Source organism: Lissotriton vulgaris, chromosome 8 (genome assembly GCF_964263255.1).
Source record: "Lissotriton vulgaris chromosome 8, aLisVul1.2, whole genome shotgun sequence".
NCBI classification, from domain to species: Eukaryota; Metazoa; Chordata; class Amphibia; order Caudata; family Salamandridae; genus Lissotriton; species Lissotriton vulgaris.
In genome coordinates this window covers 17,097,855-17,121,935 of record NC_141696.1, presented here as the reverse complement: position 1 = coordinate 17,121,935, position 24,081 = coordinate 17,097,855, and positions in this window count along the sequence as shown.

Sequence of the window (24,081 nt, the reverse complement as noted above, 5' to 3'; positions counted from 1 at the left end):
AGGGTTAACCCTACTAAACCCTTGGGAGGCGCACTACCACTGCTGGCTGTACTAGGGGGCACAGGTGCCTTAGGGGCTGCAGTGGCAGGAGTCTGCCCTCCTCCTTTCTTGGTGCACTCACTAAACCAGTGAGATTTACTTTTACAGTACTGGCACCATCGTTTGGATTGGCCTTCTTTCTTCTTTTGGGGAGCCTGACCCCCACCCTCTTTGGGTTGTTGGGGACCTGTCGAAGACTTCTGGTCATTTTGTTCCCCCTTAGAATCTTTACCCTTCTGGTCTGCTTTCTTCTGACCACCTTGATTCTGGCCCTGGTTCTGCTTAACTCTTGTTCTGACCCATCTGTCTGCCTTCTTTCCCAATTCTTGGGGAGAGGTCAGATCCGAGTCGACAAGATGCTGATGCAACAACTGGTTCTGACAATTGTTTAAAATTTGTTCTCTCATCATCAAATTATACAATCCATCGTAATCAGTAACCTTACTGCCCAGCAACCAGCCCTCAAAAGCCTTAGTGGCATAATCGACAAAGTCAGACCAATCTTGAGACTGCATTTTCTGGGTATCCCTGAACAGCACCCTGTACTGCTCAGTGGTTAGGCCGAACCCTTCAACGAGTGTAGTTTTCAAGACTTGGTATTTGTTCGCGTCCTCCACCCTTGTGGTGAGGAGCTTGTCTCTTCCTTTACCTTCAAAGGAGAGCCACAAGATAGCTGCCCACTGACTCTGGGGAACGCCTTGCACAGTGCAGGCCCTCTCCAACGCAGTAATCCATTTGTGGATGTCGTCCCCTTGTTTAAAGGGGGGCACTATCTTCCCAAGGTGTTTCGTATCGAAACTCTTTTCCCTATTACTAGGTACATTGCTGCCACCAGTGGGGACTACCCCACTTAACTTTTGCTCTCTCGCAAAGGCAAGCCTTTCTTTGGCCAGGGCAAGTTCTTCCCTTTCGATCCGCAGATTAGCTGCCTTTTCCTTAGCTTCGTACACTCTTCGTTGAGGGGATGTCATCCCTCTCTGCGAAGAGTTGTGAGAGCCATTGGTGCGAAGGGATCTGCGCGAATCTCTGGACAGAGATCGGGCTCGTCCGTTCCCAATGTTAAGCTGACCTGACAGTGGTCCCGGAGGTCCCCCAGTACTGCTGTCATGTTTGCTTAAGTTGGACCTGCTTAGTCTGACGACTTCTACCTGTCCCTTTTCTGCCTCATCCCCAGAGGGATCCTCATCCTCATCATCCTCCGCATCCTCGTTGTTGGCTGCGAGGTGGATGAGGTCAGGATCGTCTCTGGTTCCCTCGAGGGGAGGCATGTCTCCTTCTGGATTAGAAGAGCTAAGGTGGGTCTCAGCTTTTCTGGCATCATAAGTCTCCAAGAGACCAATCAGAAAGGACGTAGTGGGGTTGGACCCCTGCTTGATCTTCCGGGAGTGACACACCTGTCTTAACTCCTTGAAGCTCAGCGCAGTATATCTTGAGAGGATGACCTGTGGAGGGTCAACTGACACAAGGGGAGACTCAGAGTTTCCTCCTTTGTCCGACATACTGTTTCTAGTGTGGTGTAAGTGATGCACCTACCTACACTATGTGTTTACCTACTGTTCCCTTGCTAAGAGTTGTAGCCAAGGTGTGCTAAGCCTTGAGGAGCTACAACAGCTGGTTCAGTAGAACTCAGAGTATTCTAAGCTTTAGTTATATGTACTAACAGTACTCGTGTGATCTTTCAACAAGATATTCTTAGGATACGTGTGGTAAAACAACAGCAAGCTCAAATCCCAACCGCTGCTCACCAATGTGAGAAGTTGGCCCGATATGCAACGTTCGCTATTCTAGCGACCGCTATGTATCGTTCCAACGACCCTTATGGTGTTTGGTTGTAAGTCAACCTATAGACCAGCTATCCTAGTAGCGTGGATACGAGCAGTCTAAGGCTAAAGACTCGAGAGGGCGCGTTAAGCCAGCTGTTTACCACACATGTACCCCTTGAACACCCAGTGAAAGGACACCACACAAGCGTTATGAAAATAAACAATATATTTATTAAGAATCACAACAGCCCTGTACTCTTTATGAGGACAGGGTACTAAGCACAAACCAAATCTCTTAGGCAAATACTTCAAGTGCACAGTTTAAAAACAAGTGTCCGGGGACACGGAAAGGTTAAGGTCTCGGGCGGACCCGATAAGGCAAGTCGGAAGCGAGGGACTCGGGACCCTAGAGTAAAGAGGCTATGCAGGCACCGAAATGCCGAGTTACCTAGCCACGAGGGCTGCGGCTGCACAAGTCTTACAGGCGTCGGGGTCTTCGCTGACGAGCCAGGAGCCGGAAGAAAGGAGTTGCTGGCCGGCGACCAGTGCTGAATAGTTCGGAGAGATCCAAGCCTGGATCAGAAAGTGATGACACCTGAAAGCAGAGGGGACCAAGTTCGTACTACTAGCCAGTAGTTCAGAGTGGTACCAGGAAGGCACCGGTTGGCCGTCACCTCGACTAGGTGAGTGGGCGACGCTAGGCTCTGCAGTCTCACGGACCAGGAGGCGTTGTCGGCGACCACGGTGGAGGTGCGAGCTGTCCCACGAAGGATGATGCTGTCGGCGTCGCTGGGCCCAGGATGGGGCAACAAGCCTTGGCAGTTCTCAGGGCCACGTGGTGGGCCTAAGATGGCGTCTTGGTTGGACCAGGAGGGTCCGGGGTGCTTCTCGAAGAGAGGGAAGCAAGGGCCAGTCTGGAGCAACCAGACCAGCAGCGTTGGTTGTTGGTTGTTGTCGAAGAAGGGCACAAGCCAGCGGCTAGTGACCAGACAACGTGCTGAGCAGCGAGCAGAAGGGCCCCACGCAGATCGTGGAGATGCTGGGAGGCTGGACTTCGGTGCTAGAGCGGCTCAGGGTCGGGGCTTCTCGGACCCCAGAGCACTCACCAGAGAATTGCTTCGATGGTCGTGCTGGTTAAGAGCGTGCAGGTTCTGATGATGGCCGGTCCCTTGAGGTCTCGTCGCACCCACAGATCACAGCTGAGCTGATGACGTGGGTAGAGGTCAGAGGTGCCAGGGAAGCCGGTTCTCGTCGAGCTGGGCCGTCGGATTCCTTGAGGAAGGACTTGCAGCAAACCGCAGAGTTCTTAGATGGTGCCCGCTGATGCAGGGTGACTACTCCTTAGTCACAAGGGAGAAATCTTGAGAAGAGTCTCGAATGTCCTTTCGCAGAAAGTAGTTCTTGATTCAAAGATGATCTAATTTGGAAGGGTCCCCGCTCCGGCCTTTATCCTAAAGAAAGGGGCGGGTGCATGACTAGGTCCTGCCCTAAGGGTGGGACCAGGAAGGGGGGTAGTTACACCCCTCTCCCCTGTCGGACTTTCCCCAGGCCAGGGCTGGCGCCCCTGGAACTGGTTCTGACCGGCAGATGCGTAGTGAGCACCGGGGTGCCACTCCGCAGTCACCTTCTCGCAAAAAGCCCTACCTACCCAGAATACACAAACCCTGTCTGGGACGGTGCGAACACCGCCCTCGACAGGAAACCCTTTGTCCAAGCGCTCCTCGCTGGAAGGACTCCCAGCAGCAGGAGGTCAGACTCGTGTCTGTGGTGGCAGCATCCATTTTGTGGAGCTGAGGCTTTAGTTAACTTTAACCGGGGTTCACAGTTACGTACATGTCGTGTCCCTCTAGAAGGGCGGAATGCTAACCCCGTCTCCAGGGTTGGTGAGAGGGCAGCACCCCGATTCGTATGACACCTTACTCGACATGTCTTGATAACGCGACACCGAAGTTACCGATGTGGTACGCGTTATCATGGAACAGCCATTGGGTCTTGATTCCGCAAGCTGCAACCGGGCTCGGCTCGGGCCTGAGCCTAGTTCACACGAGCCCATGCACTCTGCCTTCAGGATTGTCAAGGCCTGCCATAGGAGTGACTGATAGGGACTCGAGTGTCCATTGGATGGTTAGATATAGGGCTACTATATCTATAGCAAAGCGTGATTACACGACTTCGCCCCAGCTGTCGTGCAGCCAGTTGTGTCAGATTTAGGCGGCCAGCCAGGGGTGGCATAATACATGCTGCAGCCCCTGGCGGCCCTGGGTACACCTATGCCCTGAGTTACAGGGTCTGATAAGGTGGCCCAGTACCAATTGGTAAATGCACCTAGGGTACATCTCGTAATTTAGAAAGAGAACAGCCAGGCTGTGGGTCTGATTAGCAGGCCCACAGCCAGAGAAAGTCATAAACCAGTGAAACAAAAGCAAAAAATCTGGGTGATCATAGGATTGCAGACCCTACTCTCCTACAAGCAGGAGGTCAGACTCGTGTCTGTGGTGGCAGCATCCATTTTGTGGAGCTGAGGCTTTAGTTAACTTTAACCGGGGTTCACAGTTACGTACATGTCGTGTCCCTCTAGAAGGGCGGAATGCTAACCTCGTCTCCAGGGTTGGTGAGAGGGCAGCATCCCGATTCGTATGACACCTTACTCGACATGTCTTGATAACGCGACACCGAAGTTACCGATGTGGTACGCATTATCATGGAACAGCCATTGGGTCTCGATTCCGCAAGCTGCAACCGGGCTCGGCTCGGGCCAGAGCCTAGTTCACACGAGCCCATGCACTCTGCCTTCAGGATTGTCAAGGCCTGCCATAGGAGTGACTGATAGGGACTCGAGTGTCCATTGGATGGTTAGATATAGGGCTACTATATCTACAGCAAAGCGTGATTACACGACTTCGCCCCAGCTGTCGTGCAGCCAGTTGTGTCAGATTTAGGCGGCCAGCCAGGGGTGGCATAATACATGCTGCAGCCCCTGGCGGCCCTGGGTACACCTATGCCCTGAGTTACAGGGTCTGATAAGGTGGCCCAGTACCAATTGGTAAATGCACCTAGGGCACATCTCGTAATTTAGAAAGAGAACAGCCAGGCTGTGTGTTGGACAGGCCACATGAAGGGCCACTCTCCCCCGGCCCGACCAGGCCGAGCCCGGTCACGCAGGTACCACACACCACCCTTACCCGTCCTCCGGGACCCCTACCCTCGAACATATCGACCTCGTGGGCCTGACCCACTGCCGGCCTGCGCGCCCATACTGGGCGCCATCTTGGACACTCCACCACGAGGTCGCCTGGCCCCCGATCGACCTCAACCCTGGGCCTGGCCAGGCCTTAGACTTCCCGGCACCACCATCCACCCAGGAGGTGAGCGGGCTACTTGGCAAGTCAATGGGAGAAAGAGGTGTCGATGGCTCTCCCCCGCCAGGTGCCGCTCGCCCATCACCTCCCCGAGCGCTGGCTCCACCCCCCTGCTGGGTGTCTGGACACCCTCATCCCGGACCTCCCGACCTCCAAGTGCGAGGGTCCGGACATCAAAGAACACCAGCCCTATAACTGGGGCAGCTCCGGAGCAGGAAGGCAGTTGTATCTTGGAGTCGAGAGACGCAAAGAGGAACTCATCCTTGACGGACTATTTGGCGCTGCCATAGCTCTGTCTCGTGCACCATCGTCTTGCCTGCTGGCGCTGCCGCAACCTTCGCAACCTTCATATCCTTCATCGTCGTCGGGACCTGCTGGCGTGGCCGCGGACCGTTTGTAACCGTCATCTTCACCGGGACCTGCTGGCTCCGCCGCGGCCCGTCGCCATCTTCGATCATCTCGGGACCTGCTGGCTCCGCCGCGGCCCGATCATCTAGAACGCCGAGCTCGAGGATTGAGAGCTATTCATCTACCCGAGTGGTAACAAGACTGTCCCGCTACCCCCTTTCCCAACCAGAGACTAGAACCGAGGGGACCCCTGAGTCCAGACCTCCTTGTACCATCCTACCGTACTCTAAGAATTGCTGATAAAGTATCGTTGAACCTTATTCCTGTGTGGTGTCCGTCTGTGGGGGGGAAGTTACTTGTCTGTACGATCGCTGGAGACGGCTCTCCCCGGAGACCCCTCCCCTCATACTCGGCCGACCCTCCCGGTCCGTCTAACATTGGTGGCCAGCGGCGCGATCCGAATCACCGCATAACCGTACAGAAAGTAGCTCACCCCACAGCGAATCACGATGTCAACTAAAGAAAACGGATCAGCGGAGAAACTCCAGATGGAGAAATTAGACGAATACAGCCATCGTGAACTAAAGCAGTTCTGCATCGAACTAGGTATCGCTACCACCGGTCTCAGTACCAAAGACGATTTTAAGCAGGCCCTAGAATCTTGGGCAGAAAATGGGGTGGCCGGAACCCCCGATCAAAGCATCACAGAAAAAACCTTCACGGCCCCTGAAGAGCGGAGAACGAGTCTCTCGCAAGATGAGATCCAGGAACGAGAGAAAACCCGACTACACGAGCTGGAAATGGCCCGGCTCAAAATGGACATTGAACTTAAATTGGCCGAACAAAAAATAAACTTAGAGCACCTGCGTCTCCGAGAAGAAAGAGAGGAGAAACAGAGACAAAGGGAGCTCGAGGAAAAGAAACTGGCATATGAGCATGAGCGGAACCTAGCTGAGATCGACCTACGCAAGAATAAAGTCGGAGGGGTGTCCGAGCTACCATACACCCCAGGGGCGACAGAGAAAAAGGTACACATCCCCAAGGATGTCGTTCGAGAGTACTTCAGAGAGGACGACATCCAGCAATGGTTTAAGGCTTATGAAATCGCTATGACTGCACACCGGATCGATAAAAGCGATTGGGGAGCCGGTCTATGGGGGAGATTCCTCAATGAGGGCCGCGACGCCCTGCTGCAACTCCCGGACCACCAGATGACCTCCTATGACCATATGAAAGCTGCACTCCTCACCCGCTATGGCCTCACACCCGAGATGTACCGTCAGGGGTTCCGAGACTGCATCCGCATCCCGGGTACAACTTGGGTGGACTATGTAAACTACTTTAGCCGAGCCTTCGAAGGCTGGATCAAAGGGAGCAAGGTCACAACCTACGAACAACTGTTCAATCTTATGGTCTGGGAGCATCTGTCGAACAATTGCTTCATTGAACTCCGCCAACACCTCCTCGACAGCAAGTTAACGGATCCCCGGCAGCTGGCAGCCGAAGCTGACCGGTGGGAAATCACCAGAGTAGGCCGAAACGGGTCCTACGAACAAAACCGGAACAACAATGGTCAACACCGTCCCCGAGGAGGAGGAGGAGGAGGCCAAGGACGCGGAAGGGACAACGCGCCAGTCACCCCCGCTCCAAGCACCACCCCCCCGGCCAACCGGGGCAGCACCCCGGCGCGTCCGGGATATCGAGCCAATGTTACGTGCCATCGATGCCAACGAATTGGACACTATGCGAATGACCCAAACTGCCCCCAGTATCAGAGCCCAAGACCCCGCCAAGTAGCCGCTGCAGCTCTAGGGGAGGAACAGATCTCAGAGGAACAGGAGGAATACGAACAGGAGCACCACGAATGGGAGCCAGCCGCCATGGCTCTAGCCTGCTTAGGGGGGAGAGACATGGTCCCGCGGGTCCCCCTACCCGCTAACACCCAGAAGTACAGTCAATGGGTGAGCATCAATGGACACCAGGCCGAAGCCCTTCGTGACACTGGGGCCAGTGTAACGGCCGTCCGCTGTCACCTGGTGACCCCAGAACAATATCTACCGAACATTCTCTGCCCGGTACGGACAGCCGATAACTCAGAAAGTCTGTGTCGGATGGCCTGCGTCCCCTTCGAATGGGGAGGGGTCTCCGGCATGTTGAAGGTAACGGTCCGAGACGATGCCCCCGTAGACTGCCTCCTGGGGAATGACCTCGAAAGCTCCCCGTGGGCAGCCGTAGAACGGAGAGAACACCTGGGGATGTTAGGCGTCCCGGACTGGGCGTGCGTCACCACCCGGTCCATGGCCGCCCGTGCCAACCCCCGCCCAGAGGAACCCGAATGGCCGGCGCCACCACCTCCGGTTGCCCCAGCCGAAACCACCGACCGTGACGTCCCCCCAGCACCAGCTCAACTTCCAGACCTCGCTGGCCTCGACCAGTGGCCTCAAGAGGGGGGACCCACGCAAGAACAATTTCGCCAAGAACAGAAGACCTGTCCCTCCCTCGAGGGACTCCGCCAACAAGCACTCGCCCAAAGCGCAGGCGATACCTCCGGCACGCACTGGGTCTACTGGGACAATGATCTGCTGTACAGTGAGCAAAGGATTGCGGAGCTGGGGGCTAGCCGAGTACTGGTGGTGCCCCTCCGTTTTAGAGACTTTCTGCTAAACCTGGCCCACGATGTCCCCCTGGCGGGACACCTGGGTCAAGATAAAACCTACAGTCGCCTGGTGACCCACTTTTTCTGGCCCAAAATGAGGAACGATGTACACCAGCATTGCCGATCTTGCCCCACGTGCCAAGCCAGTGGAAAGAGCGGCCGCAAACTAAAAGCCCCCCTGCAACCTTTTCCTGTGGTCACCACCCCGTTCGAGAGGGTCGGGATAGACATCGTGGGGCCCCTGGACCCACGCACCAAACAAGGCCATCGATTCATCCTGGTGCTTGTGGACCACGCCACCCGCTACCCTGAGGCTGTTCCCCTGCGAACTGTGACAGCCCCGGTAGTCGGCCGGGCCTTGATGGGGATCTTCTCCCGGGTGGGCTTTCCCCGAGAAGTCGTCAGCGACAGAGGCACGAACTTTATTTCTAAATATATGAAGTCCCTCTGGCAACAGTGCGGGGTTACCTACCGATTCACGACCCCCTATCACCCTCAAGGAAACGGACTCGTTGAGCGGTTCAACCGCACGCTCAAAGGGATGATCGGGGGGTTGGAAGAGCCCCTCCGTCGCCAGTGGGACGTGCTGCTGCCGTGCCTCCTCTTCGCCTATCGAGAGGTTCCCCAAAAGTCCCTGGGCTTCAGCCCGTTTGAACTTCTATATGGACACCCAGTGCGGGGGCCGCTCAGCCTAGTCAAGGAAGGCTGGGAGTTGCCCCCTCTAAAGAACCCACCGGATGTCTTCCGGTACCTCCTAACACTCCGCAACCAGACCCGGCGGTTCAGTGAGCTGGCAAAAGCCAACCTAGAGGCCAGTCAAGAGGACATGAAAAAGTGGTATGACCAGAATGCCTCCTCCATCGAATTTGAACCTGGGCAGCAGGTGTGGGTGCTGTCCCCCACCGAACCCTGCGCCCTGCAAGACAAGTGGACGGGGCCCTTCAAAGTTGTCGAGCGCAAGGGTCCTGCCACCTATCTCATCGACATGGAATCTTCCCGGAACCCCCTCCGGGTCCTCCACACCAACAGACTGAAGCCTCACTTTGCACGTTCAGAACTCAGCCTGCTGATGGCCACAGACAATGGGGCTGAAGAGGACTCAGAGCCCCTCCCTGACCTCCTACGGACGCAGGAGAAAGACGGCTCCGTGGATGGGGTCCGGCTCTCGGAGGCCCTCACCCGAGAACAACGCCAGGAGTGTCGAGTCCTCCTGTCACAGTTCGCCAGCCTGTTCTCCCTCGCCCCAGGCGTCACTTCCTGGTGTGTGCACGATGTGGATACAGGGGACAGCCCCCCTATCCGCCACCGGGCCTACCGCGTGCCAGATCGGGTACGGGCCTGCATCCAGGAAGAGGTAGCCAGAATGCTCACGCTCGGGGTCATCGAGCCCTCCGATAGCCCCTGGGCCAGTCCTGTAGTACTGGTCCCCAAAGCAGCCGCCCCTGGCACCACGCCGGAACTCCGGTTCTGTGTCGACTACCGGGGCTTAAACACGGTCACCAGAACAGACGCACATCCCATCCCCCGGGCAGATGAACTAATTGACCGCATGGGAGCCGCCCGATACCTCAGTATCTTCGACCTAACGGCGGGCTACTGGCAGATCGGCCTCACACCCCGGGCCCAAGAACGTTCTGCCTTTTCCACCCCCGACGGCCATTACCATTTCAAGGTCATGCCCTTCGGCATGAAGAATGCCCCAGCGACCTTTCAGCGGCTCGTCAATCAGGTCCTGGCGGGGCTCGAAGGGTTCAGCGCCGCCTACCTAGATGACATCGCTGTATACAGCCACCAGTGGACCGAGCACCTCCACCACCTCCGAGCAGTGCTACAAGCCCTTCAGCGAGCTGGCCTCACGATCAAGGCCAGCAAATGTCAAATCGGGCAAGGGTCAGTAACATACCTCGGACACCAGGTGGGAAGCGGACTGGTCGCCCCTCTGCAGCTCAAAATTGCCGCCATCCAGGCCTGGCAACCCCCCATCACCCAGACCGAGGTACGAGCCTTCCTGGGCCTCACGGGCTACTACCGAAGGTTCGTGAAAGACTACGGTACCATAGTGGGTCCCCTCACGGAACTCACGTCAAAGAACCAACCCCAGAGAGTCAACTGGACCCCAGAGTGCCAAGCAGCATTCGAACAATTGAAGGACGCCATGTGTTCCGCCCCGGTGCTCCAGGCCCCTGACTACAGCCGGGAGTTCGTCGTCCAGACGGATGCTTCCGACCAAGGCATCGGGGCCGTCCTGTCTCAAGTGAACACCGAAGGCCTTGATCAGCCCGTGGCCTTCCTCAGCAGGCGACTCCTACCACGAGAACAACGCTGGAGCACCATTGAGAGGGAGGCCTTCGCCGTGGTATGGGCTCTCAAAAAACTCCGGCCCTACCTCTTTGGCACTCACTTTCGGGTGCAGACCGACCACCGACCCCTGCAATGGCTGATGCAGATGCGGGGAGAAAACCCGAAGTTACTACGCTGGTCTATCTCCCTCCAGGGGATGGACTTCACCGTTGAACATCGGCCTGGGCCAGACCACGCCAACGCGGATGGCCTGTCACGCTTTTTCCGCCTCGACGAGGAGAGTCCCCAAGAGGATGGGTGACTCTCCCCGCCTTCAGCTGGGGGGGACGCATGTTGGACAGGCCACATGAAGGGCCACTCTCCCCCGGCCCGACCAGGCCGAGCCCGGTCACGCAGGTACCACACACCACCCTTACCCGTCCTCCGGGACCCCTACCCTCGAACATATCGACCTCGTGGGCCTGACCCACTGCCGGCCTGCGCGCCCATCCTGGGCGCCATCTTGGACACTCCACCACGAGGTCGCCTGGCCCCCGATCGACCTCAACCCTGGGCCTGGCCAGGCCTTAGACTTCCCGGCACCACCATCCACCCAGGAGGTGAGCGGGCTACTTGGCAAGTCAATGGGAGAAAGAGGTGTCGATGGCTCTCCCCCGCCAGGTGCCGCTCGCCCATCACCTCCCCGAGCGCTGGCTCCACCCCCCTGCTGGGTGTCTGGACACCCTCATCCCGGACCTCCCGACCTCCAAGTGCGAGGGTCCGGACATCAAAGAACACCAGCCCTATAACTGGGGCAGCTCCGGAGCAGGAAGGCAGTTGTATCTTGGAGTCGAGAGACGCAAAGAGGAACTCATCCTTGACGGACTATTTGGCGCTGCCATAGCTCTGTCTCGTGCACCATCGTCTTGCCTGCTGGCGCTGCCGCAACCTTCGCAACCTTCATATCCTTCATCGTCGTCGGGACCTGCTGGCGTGGCCGCGGACCGTTTGTAACCGTCATCTTCACCGGGACCTGCTGGCTCCGCCGCGGCCCGTCACCATCTTCGATCATCTCGGGACCTGCTGGCTCCGCCGCGGCCCGATCATCTAGAACGCCGAGCTCGAGGATTGAGAGCTATTCATCTACCCGAGTGGTAACAAGACTGTCCCGCTACCCCCTTTCCCAACCAGAGACTAGAACCGAGGGGACCCCTGAGTCCAGACCTCCTTGTACCATCCTACCGTACTCTAAGAATTGCTGATAAAGTATCGTTGAACCTTATTCCTGTGTGGTGTCCGTCTGTGGGGGGGAAGTTACTTGTCTGTACGATCGCTGGAGACGGCTCTCCCCGGAGACCCCTCCCCTCATACTCGGCCGACCCTCCCGGTCCGTCTAACACTGTGGGTCTGATTAGCAGGCCCACAGCCAGAGAAAGTCGTAAACCAGTGAAACAAAAGCAAAAAATCTGGGTGATCATAGGATTGCAGACCCTACTCTCCTACAGTGTTGACCATTGTTGTTCCGGTTTTGTTCGTAGGACCCGTTTCGGCCTACTCTGGTGATTTCCCACCGGTCAGCTTCGGCTGCCAGCTGCCGGGGATCCGTTAACTTGCTGTCGAGGAGGTGTTGGCGGAGTTCAATGAAGCAATTGTTCGACAGATGCTCCCAGACCATAAGATTGAACAGTTGTTCGTAGGTTGTGACCTTGCTTCCTTTGATCCAGCCTTCGAAGGCTCGGCTAAAGTAGTTTACATAGTCCACCCAAGTTGTACCCGGGATGCGGGTGCAGTCTCGGAACCTCTGACGGTACATCTCGGGTGTGAGGCCATAGCGGGTGAGGAGTGCAGCTTTCATATGGTCATAGGAAGTCATCTGGTGGTCCGGGAGTTGCAGCAGGGCGTCGCGGCCCTCATTGAGGAATCTCCCCCATAGACCGGCTCCCCAATCGCTTCTATCGATCCGGTGTGCAGTCATAGCGATTTCATAGGCCTTAAACCATTGCTGGATGTCGTCCTCTCGGAAGTACTCTCGAACGACATCCTTGGGGATGTGTACCTTTTTCTCTGTCGCCCCTGGGGTGTATGGTTGCTCGGACACCCCTACTTCTTTATTCTTGCGTAGGTCGATCTCAGCTAGTTTCTGCTCATGCTCATATGCCAGTTTCTTTTCCTCGAGCTCCCTCTGTCTCTGCTTCTCCTCTCTTTCTTCTCGGAGACGCAGGTGCTCTAAGTTGATTTTTTGTTCGGCCAATTTAAGTTCAATGTCCATTTTGAGCCGGGCCATTTCCAGCTCGTGTAGTCGGGTTTTCTCTCGTTCCTGGATCTCGTCTTGCGAGAGACCCGTTCTTCGCTCTTCAGGGGCCGTGAAAGTTTTTGCTGTGATGCTTTGATCAGGGGTTCCGGCCGCCCCGGTTTCTGCCCAAGATTCTAGGGCCTGCTTAAAATCGTCTTTGGTACTGAGACCGGTGGTAGCGATACCTAGTTCGATGCAGAACTGCTTTAGTTCACGATGGCTGTACTCGTCTAATTTCTCCATCTGGAGTTTCTCCGTTGATCCGCTTTCTTTAGTTGACATCGTGATTCGCCGTGGGGTGAGCTACTTTCTGTACGGTTATGCGGTGATTCGGATCGCGCCGCTGGCCACCAATGTTAGACGGACCGGGAGGGTCGGCCGAGTACCAAGGGAGAGGTCTCCAGGGAGAGCCGTCTCCAGCGATCGTACAGACAAGTAACTTCCCCCCCACAGACGGACACCACACAGGAATAAGGTTAAACGATACTTTATCAGCAATTCTTTAAGTACGGTAGGATGGTACAAGGAGGTCTGGACTCAGGGGTCCCCTCGGTTCTGGTCTCTGGTTGGGAAAAGGGGGTAGCGGGACAGTCTTGTTACCACTCGGGTGGATGAATAGCTCTCAATCCTCGAGCTCGGCGTTCTAGATGATCGGGCCGCGGCGGAGCCAGCAGGTCCCGAGATGATCGAAGATGGCGACGGGCCGCGGCGGAGCAAGCAGGTCCCGGTGAAGATGATGGTTACAAACGGTCCGCGGCCACACCAGCAGGTCCCGACGACGATGAAGGATATGAAGGTTACGAAGGTTGTGGCGGCGCCAGCAGGCAAGATGATGGTGCACGAGACAGAGCTATGGCAGCGCCACTAGTCCGTCAAGGATGAGTTCTTCTTTGCGTCTCTCGACTCCAAGATACAACTGCCTTCCTGCTCTGGAGCTGCCCCAGTTATAGGGCTGATGTTCTTTGATGTCCGGACCCTCGCACTTGGAGGTCGGGAGGTCCGGGATGAGGGCGTGCAGACACCCAGCAGGGGGGTGGAGCCAGCGCCCGGGGAGGCGATGGGCGAGCGGCACCTGGCGGGGGAGAGCCATCGACACCTCTTTCCCCCATTGACTTGCCAAGTAGCCCGCTCACCTCCTGGGTGGATGGTGGTGCCGGGATGTCTGAGGCCTGGCCAGGCCCAGGGTTGAGGTCGATCGGGGGCCAGGCGGCCTCGTGGTGGAGTGTCCAAGATGGCGCCCAGGATGGGCGCGCAGGCCGGCAGTGGGTCAGGCCCACGAGGTCGATATGTTCGAGGGTAGGGGTCCCGGAGGGGACGGAGGACGGGTAATGGTGGTGTGTGGTACCTGCGTGACCGGGCTCGGGCCTGGTCGGGCCGGGGGAGAGTGGCCCTTCATGTGGCCTGTCCAACACTAGGGAACGACTTGGAGCACTCCCCTTGGGAAAAGGTGGAGAAAGCGACTCACCTGCGGATGGTGGGTCTGCCTGACTGGGCGTGCGTGACCACCCGGTCAATGGCAGCCAGTAAGGGTGATCGAGAGGTCCTGGGGCCTAATGGAGAGGCCCAGGAACCGGCTTTAGGGAGAAGGCGCAGGGGGCGCGGGAAACCGGCCCCGGACGTTCCTACGGTCCAGGAGGAGGCAGACCTTGAGGGGGATGCCCTGGAGCCTACAGGGGAACAGATCGCCGAACTGGGGGACCTGCCTGAGCTGACCCATTGGCAGCAAGAAGGAGGACTCTCCAGGGAGGAATTCTGCAGGGAGCAGAAAGTGTGCCCTTCTCTCGTGGGTATGCGGCAGCAGGCTGCAGACCAGGCCGATGGTGTTCAGGCCAAAACACATTACGTGTACTGGGAGAACGACCTCCTGTATTCGGAGCCTAAGGCTGCTGAACCTGGGTCAGCCCGTGTGCTGGTGGTACCCCAGAAATTCAGAGCCTTCCTACTGGGTCTGGCTCATGATGTGCCTTTAGCAGGACATTTGGGGATGGACAAGACCTATGACAGGCTTGTCACCCACTTTTACTGGCCCCAAATGCATAAGAGTTCAGATGCGTATTGCAGAACCTGTCCAACTTGCCAGGCAAGTGGGAAGACGGGAGGGAAGAACAAGGCTCCCCTCCAACCCTTCCCTGTGGTCGGTACGCCATTCCAGCGAGTGGGTATTGACATCGTTGGGCCTCTGGACCCCAAGACAGCCATGGGCAACAGGTTCATCCTGGTCTTGGTGGACCATGCCACCCGGTACCCTGAAGCCATCCCTCTGAGGACAGTGACGGCTCCCGTGGTGGGGCGTGCACTGATGGGAATTTTCTCACGAGTAGGATTCCCTCTAGAGGTGGTGAGCGACAGGGGGACCAATTTCATATCGAAATATATGAAGTCCCTTTGGCAGGAGTGTGGCGTAACGTACAAGTTCACCACACCCTACCATCCCCAAGGTAACGGGTTGGTTGAAAGATTCAACCGAACCCTCAAAGGCATGATAATGGGCCTGGAAGGTCCGATGAGGCGTAAGTGGGACGTCCTCTTGCCATGCCTGCTGTTTGCGTATCGCGAGGTACCACAGAAGTCCCTAGGGTTCAGCCCCTTTGAACTGCTGTACGGTCACCCCGTGAGAGGACCACTGAGTTTGGTAAAAGAAGGCTGGGAGCAATCTCCCAGGAAACCTCCCCAGAATGTATATAGCTACATGCTGGCCTTCAGAAACCAGACCAGACGCTTCAGACAACTTGCCGAGGCAAATCTGGAAGCGAGCCAGGAAGAAATGAAGCGGTGGTACGATCAGAATGCCACTCTGGTCGAGCTTCAGCCTGGACAGGAGGTGTATGTCTTGGCCCCAGTGGAGCCCTGTGCCCTTCAAGATAAGTGGACAGGACCATTTGAGGTTGTGGAGCGCAAGAGCCCCGTGACATACTTGGTGGACATGAAGACGCCCAGGAACCCTTTGCGGGTCCTACATGTCAACCGCCTCAAGCCCCACTTGCGAAGGTCCGAAGTGGGCATGTTGTTGGCAACCGATGACGGAATGGAGGAGGAGTCGGAGCCTCTTCCTGACCTCTTGGTGTGAGAAGGATGGGTCAGTGGATGGAGTTAACCTCTCACCCTCCCTGACCGCCGAACAACAGGAGGACTGCCGCCAGTTGCTGGGACAGTTTCCTGACCTGTTCTCCCTGGTTCCGAGTGTCACAGATTGGTGCGTCCATGACGTGGACACTGGAGACAGCTTACCGGTGAAGCACAAGGCTTACCGGGTAACTGACAGGGTACGGGCCTGCATCAAGGAGGAGGTCTCCAAGATGCTTGCCCTCGGGGTGGTTGAGTCTTCCAGCAGTCCTTGGTCCAGCCCCGTGGTCTTGGTTCCGAAGGCTGCTGCGCCGGGAGCCACACCCGAACTCCGGTTCTGTGTGGACTACAGAGGACTCAATTCAGTCACGAAGACTGACGCGCACCCCATCCCCAGAGCTGACGAGCTCATTGATCGGCTAGGGGCTGCCCGGTTCCTCAGCACGTTTGATTTGACGTCTGGGTACTGGCAGATCGCCTTGACCGATGGGGCAAAGGAGAGGTCGGCATTCTCTACACCAGATGGGCATTTCCAGTTCCGGGTTATGCCATTTGGAATGAAGAATGCCCCTGCCACCTTTCAGAGATTGGTCAACCAGGTGTTGGCTGGACTGGACGAGTTCAGTGCCGCCTACCTGGATGACATCGCGGTGTTCAGCGGCACCTGGCCCGAACACCTGCGACACCTCTGGGAAGTGTTGATGGCCCTGCGCAGAGCAGGCCTCACAATCAAGGCAAGCAAGTGCCAGATTGGGCAGGGTTCAGTGGTGTACTTGGGACACCAAGTTGGGAGTGGCAAGGTAGCCCCCTTGCAGCCCAAAATCGAAACCATCCTGGCTTGGGAACCCCCCAAGACCCAGACTGCAGTGAGAGCCTTCCTGGGGCTCACTGGGTATTACAGGAGGTTTGTCAAGGGCTATGGCACGATCGTGACCCCCTTGACAGAGCTGACTTCGAAAAAGCAGCCCAGGAATGTGATTTGGACTGACACCTGTCAGAAGGCTTTCGACACCCTGAAGACTGCCATGTGCACGGCGCCCGTGCTCCTGGCCCCAGATTTCTCCAAGGAGTTTATTGTGCAAACAGACGCTTCAGAGCATGGTGTAGGGGCTGTTCTTTCACAGATGACTGAGGAGGGCTTTGACCAACCCGTAGCCTTCATAAGTAGGAGGTTACTTCCACGGGAAAGTAGGTGGAGTGCAATAGAGCGTGAAGCATTTGCTGTGGTCTGGGCGCTGAAGAAGCTAAGACCCTACTTGTTTGGGTCTCACTTCCGAGTTCAGACGGACCACAGGCCCCTCAGATGGCTGATGCAAATGAGGGGTGAGAACCCGAAACTGTTGAGGTGGTCCGTTTCTCTACAGAGTATGGACTTCACGGTGGAACACCGCCCTGGCACCGATCACGCCAACGCTGACGGTCTGTCCAGATTTTTCCGCCTTAGTGATGTGGAACTCCCTGGGGAAGGGTAGTTCCCCCCACATTTCAGCTGGAGGGGACACATGTTAGACCTGGCACCTTGGCGTGAGCCTCCCTTCCACTTTTTGCTGATGTGCCTCCGATGTTTTGCTGGTTTTCTGATACTCAGGGCACTGCGCCACGGCTGATCCGTGCCGCAGTGCAAGTGCTCCCTACTGTAAACTGTATATACGATTGGTATCCATGATTGGTGCATTGGGTTTACTGTTAGTCCCTAGTAAAGCGCACAAGAGAGTGCCGGGGCTTGTAGATGCCAATACTGCTGGTGGGCCTGCAGCGCTGGTTGCGCCACCCACCGAAGCAGCCGTAAAGATGTGTCTGGGAACTGCGACCGCAGAACCCACGTGTGGTCTCGTACTGTCACGCTAGCTGGGCAAGTGTCCCCACTTGCCAGCACCGACCCTTCCCTTGACTACATGTTAGTCACCCCTATGGTAGGCCTGCGGGCAGGGTGCGTTGTAGGTGCAAGGTAGGACAAGCCCTGATGTGCGTGGCATGTCCTAGTAGTGATTTACCCCAGAGACCGTATCTCACTACTGAAGGCTACCTGCTCCATTAGGCCAGACTGAGCTGCGAGGGTTATTACACCCTATAATCCCCGCAGGCTCAAGGAGCATGGTAGTGAGTCATGTTTAGTATGCCTGAACTCAGGATAATGAGATATTTCTTGTAGTCAAGTTTATTTCAGTATCCTGGGTTTGCAAATGCTACTTTTAGAAAGTTAGCATTTGCTTGCTTAACCATTTCAGCCGCCTCTGCTAGTATGTGTATCTGACTGTCTGGGATGTGTGAGTGACAGGGCTGGAGGGATGGCAGGTGGTGAATGCGCAGATTACACCTTAGTGGGAGGTAGGAGTGCCTCTTGACTCGAACTGTCACTGTGCTCGGCCACCACAATGCTGGCTCCACCCTCCTGGGGAGCGGCGGATGACTCTGCCGGCACCTGGCCCAGGAAGGGCGAAGCCCCCATCAACAAGGTACTCTGGCCCCTCCTGTCCGGACAATGCTGGCTCCACCTCCTGTGGGGCGTCTGATGCGCCTGCCCCTCACACTGAAAGCAGAAGCCGGAGTACACCCGCGGGGGTACTCCAGAACTGAGAGTGGCTATGCAAAGGCCCCCCTGGCCTGCGGGAACAAAAGAATTGGCCTATAAAAGACGGAGCCCTGCTCCTTGAAAATTAGATCCGGTTTGGGCCACAGAACGACTCTGCCCGACGAGAAGGACCGCGAGAGACAAGGAAGGGTGCTGACTCTTGCCTGTGTCTGGTGCCTTGCTGCTGAAGGAGAGGAAGACAAGAGGACTATGAAAAGACTTTTTGTGATACTTGTGACAAACTCTGCAAAGTGATCTCCAAGGGCTTGCAACGGAACTTGCCCCCTGACCAGCGTCCCAGGACCAGTGGACGCTACCCCCTTGGAAGAAGCGACTGCGGGTGCTGACCATCGCCGCGGCACTGACGGAGGAATCTCCTCTAAGGCATCTAGCAACCTCCCGACCACCGTGACCGGGGCCCAAAGCAACAGCGAAAGCAAAGCGAGGACCAGCCGCCGCTGGCCCGAACACCGTGACCGCAACTGCACCGGGAGCCCGAGAGCAAAGCAAAGGAGGACCCGTCCGGTCCGAGCTACAGAGGTGACTGCATAGCGAGCAGTCACTCACCGGCAAAGACGGACAGTTGCCCTACGAGAATCCGCAAGGTCGGTAAGCCTGCCCGACAGCCCAGCTGTGAGCCCACAGCTGCACCGACATTTGGCTGGGTACGTCCTGCACTTGGGGACCGTACTGCCACTTGTCACCACCGCACAGCCGCCGCCTCCAGGGTCGGAGCGGATGACAAAGAAAGGACCATGCCGCCACAGAACACCGCTGCCCCGGACGACCAGTGACCTGCTCGGCCGAAGAGCCGCAACGATCAGCGACCCCGGGAAGGCAAAGCGACGTGGGACAGATCCCTTGGAAGCCGCCGGCTCCACACGAACATTGAGTAACACCGGCCCACGGGCCTCAAGAGAACTTCCATAAGAACTGTGGAAACCTGAATTACGTAACTTGCAACCGTCTTCATAAAGTTATTGACTGTATTCCCAAGCCTGCTTAAAATCTATATAAAGATATATATTTTTACAAGAATACAGTCTGGTCTCGTTGTGTGGTGGGTTGGTTGTAAAGGTGTACTGTTGCAAGTGTTTAACCCTATGTGCCCCAAAGATTAGCCTACGACTGCTCGAGCCACACTACCTAGAGGGTGAGCAGAGGTTGTCTGGAAGGTAACCCTCAGCCCTGACGAGGAAGAGAGAGTCCCTGCTTGTCGCTAGTGTTGCACTGCGCCAACTAGAGCCTCCCCCTTCCTACAATACCCAGAGTCAGAGAGGCCCTTCCACCCTCGCTCCCTGTGCGCACCCAGAGTCAGAGAGGCCCTTCCACCCTCGCTCCCTGTGCGCACCCAGAGAGGCCCTTCCACCCTCGGTCCCTGTGCGCACCCAGAGTCAGGGAGGCCCTTCCACCCTCTCTCCCTGTGCGCACCCAGACTCAGAGAGGCCCTTCCACCCTCGCTCCCTGTGCGCACCCAGAGTCAGAGAGGCCCTTCACCCTCGCTCCCGGTGCACACCCAGAGTCAGAGAGGCCCTTTCACCCTTGGTCCCTGTGCATGCCCAGAGTCAGAGAGGCCCTTCCACCCTCGCTCCCTGGGCACACCCATAGTCAGAGAGGCCCTTCCACCCTCGCTCCCTGTGCATACCCAGAGTCAGAGAGCCCTTCACCCTCGCTCCCTGTGCGCACCCAGAGTCAGGGAGGCCCTTCCACGCTCTCTCCCTGTGCGCACCCAGAGTCAGAGAGGCCCTTCCACCCTCGCTCCCTGTGCGCACCCAGAGTCAGAGAGGCCCTTCCACCTTCGCTCCCTGTGCGCACCCAGAGTCAGAGAGGCCCTTCCACCCTTGCTCCCTGTGCATACCCAGAGTCAGAGAGGGTCTTCCACCCTCTCTTCCTGTGCGCACCCAGAGTCAGAGAGGCCCTTCCCCCCTCGCTCCCTGTGCGCACCCAGAGTCAGAGAGGCCCTTCCACCCTCGCTCCCTGTGCGTACCCAGAGTCAGAGAGGCCTTTCCACCCTCGCTCCCTGTGCACACCCAGAGTCAGACAGGCCCTTCCACCCTCGCTCCCTGTGCGCACCCAGAGTCAGAGAGGCCCTTCTACCCTCGGTCCCTGTGCGCACCCAGAGTCATAGAGGCACTTCCACCTTTGCTCCCTGTGCGCACCCAGTGTCAGAGAGGCCCTTCCACCCTCCGTCTCTGTGCACACCCAGAGAGGCCCTTCCACCCTCGGTCCCTGTGCGCACCCAGAGTCAGAGAGGCCCTTCCACCCTCGCTCCCTGTGTGCACCCAGAGTCAGAGAGGCCCTTCCACCCTCTCTCCCTGTGTGCACCCAGAGTCAGAGAGGCCCTTCCACCCTCGCTCCCTGTGTGCACCCAGAGTCAGAGAGGCCCTTCCACCCTCGGTCCCTGTGCGCACCCAGAGTCAGAGAGGCCCTTCCACCCTCGCTCCCTCTGCGCATCCAGAGTCAGAGAGGCTCTTCCACCCAAGCTCCCTGTGTGCACCCAGAGTCAGAGAGGCCCTTCCACCCTCGCTCCCTGTGCACACCCAGAGTCAGAGAGGCCCTTCCACCCTCGCTCCCTGTGCGCACCCAGAGTCAGAGAGGCCCTTCCATCCTCGCTCCCTGTGCATACCCAGAGTCAGAGAGGGTCTTCCACCCTCTCTTCCTGTGCGCACCCTGTTGGACAGGCCACCTGAAGGGCCACTCTCCCCCGGCCCGACCAGGCCCGAGCCCGGTCACGCAAGTACCACACACCACCATTTACCCGTCCTCCGTCCCCTCCGGGACCCCTACCCTCGAACATATCGACCTCGTGGGCCTGATCCACTGCCGGCCTACGCGCCCCTCCTGGGCGCCATCTTGGACACTCCACCACGAGGCCGCCTGGCCCCCGATCGACCTCAACCCTGGGCCTGGCCAGGCCTCAGACATCCCGGCACCACCATCCACCCAGGAGGTGAGCGAGCTACTTGGCAAGTCAATGGGGGAAAGAGGTGTCGATGGCTCTCCCCCGCCAGGTGCCGCTCGCCCATCGCCTCCCCGGGCGCTGGCTCCACCCCCCTGCTAGGTGTCTGGACACCCCCATCCCGGACCTCCCGACCTCCAAGTGCGAGGGTCCGGACATCAAAGAACACCAGCCCTATAACTGGGGCAGCTCCGGAGCAGGAAGGCAGTTGTATCTTGGAGTCGAGAGACGCAAAGAAGAACTCATCCTTGACGGACTATTGGCGCTGCCATAGCTCTGTCTCGTGCACCATCATCTTGCCTGCTGGCGCTGCCGCAACCTTCGTAACCTTCGTATCCTTCATCGTCGTCGGGACCTGCTGGCGTGGCCGCGGACCGTTTGTAACCATCATCTTCACCGGGACCTGCTGGCTCCGCCGCGGCCCGTCGCCATCTTCGATCATCTCGGGACCTGCTGGCTCCGCCGCGGCCCGATCATCTAGAACGCCGAGCTCGAGGATTGAGAGCTGTTCATCTACCCGAGTGGTAACAAGACTGTCCCGCTACCCCCTTTCCCAACCAGAGACCAGAACCGAGGGGACCCCTGAGTCCAGACCTCCTTGTACCATCCTACCGTACTTAAAGAACTGCTGATAAAGTATCGTTTAACCTTACTCCTGTGTGGTGTCCGTCTGTGGGGGGGAAGTTACTTGTCTGTACGATCGCTGGAGACGGCTCTCCCTGGAGACCTCTCCCTTGGTACTCGGCCGAACCTCCCGGTCCGTCTAACATTGGTGGCCAGCGGCGCGATCCGAATCACCGCATAACCGTACAGAAAGTAGCTCACCCCACGGCGAATCACGATGTCAACTAAAGAAAGCGGATCAACGGAGAAACTCCAGATGGAGAAATTAGACGAGTACAGCCATCGTGAACTAAAGCAGTTCTGCATCGAACTAGGTATCGCTACCACCGGTCTCAGTACCAAAGACGATTTTAAGCAGGCCCTAGAATCTTGGGCAGAAACCGGGGTGGCCGGAACCCCCGATCAAAGCATCACAGCAAAAACCTTCACGGCCCCTGAAGAGCGAAGAACGAGTCTCTCGCAAGACGAGATCCAGGAACGAGAGAAAACCCGACTACACGAGCTGGAAATGGCCCGGCTCAAAATGGACATTGAACTTAAATTGGCCGAACAAAAAATCAACTTAGAGCACCTGCGTCTCCGAGAAGAGAGAGAGGAGAAACAGAGACAAAGGGAGCTCGAGGAAAAGAGACTGGCATATGAGCATGAGCGGAAACTAGCCGAGATCGACCTACGCAAGAATTAAGAAGGAGGGGTGTCCGAGCAACCATACACCCCAGGGGCGACAGAGAAAAAGGTACACATCCCCAAGGATGTCGTTCGAGAATACTTCCGAGAGGACGACATCCAGCAATGGTTTAAGGCTTATGAAATCGCCATGACAGCACACCGGATCGATAGAAGCGATTGGGGAGCCGGTCTATGGGGGAGATTCCTCAATGAGGGCCGCGACGCCCTGCTGCAACTCCCGGACCACCAGATGACCTCCTATGACCATATGAAAGCTGCACTCCTCACCCGCTATGGCCTCACACCCGAGATGTACCGTCAAAGGTTCCGAGACTGCACCCGCATCCCGGGTACAACTTGGGTGGACTATGTAAACTACTTTAGCCGAGCCTTCGAAGGCTGGATCAAAGGGAGCAAGGTCACAACCTACGAACAACTGTTCAATCTTATGGTCTGGGAGCATCTGTCGAACAATTGCTTCATTGAACTCCGCCAACACCTCCTCGACAGCAAGTTAACGGATCCCCGGCAGCTGGCAGCCGAAGCTGACCGGTGGGAAATCACCAGAGTAGGCCGAAACGGGTCCTACGAACAAAACCGGAACAACAATGGTCAACACCGTCCCCGAGGAGGAGGAGGAGGAGGAGGCCAAGGACGCGGAAGGGACAACGCGCCAGTCACCCCCGCTCCAAGCACCACCCCCCCGGCCAACCGGGGCAGCACCCCGGCGCGACCGGGATATCGAGCCAATGTTACGTGCCATCGATGCCAACGAATTGGACACTATGCGAATGACCCAAACTGCCCCCAGTATCAGAGCCCAAGACCCCGCCAAGTAGCCGCTGCGGCTCTAGGGGAGGAACAGATCTCAGAGGAACAGGAGGAATATGAACATGAACACCACGAATGGGAGCCAGCCGCCATGGCTCTAGCCTGCTTAGGGGGGAGAGACATGGTCCCGCGGGTCCCCCTACCCGCTAACACCCAGAAGTACAGTCAATGGGTGAGCATCAATGGACATCGGGCCGAAGCCCTTCGTGACACTGGGGCCAGTGTAACAGCCGTCCGCTGTCACCTGGTGACCCCGGAACAATATCTACCGAACATTCTCTGCCCGGTACGGACAGCCGATAACTCGGAAAGTCTGTGTCGGATGGCCTGCGTCCCCTTCGAATGGGGAGGGGTCTCCGGCATGTTGAAGGTAACGGTCCGAGACGATGCCCCCGTGGACTGCCTCCTGGGGAATGACCTCGCAAGCTCTCCGTGGGCAGCCGTAGAACGAAGAGAACACCTGGGGATGTTAGGCGTCCCGGACTGGGCGTGCGTCACCACCCGGTCCATGGCCGCCCGTGCCAACCCCCACCCAGAGGAACCTGAATGGCCGGCGCCACCACCTCCGGTCGGCCCAACCGAAACCACCGACCGGGACGTCCCCCCAGCACCAGCTCAACTTCCA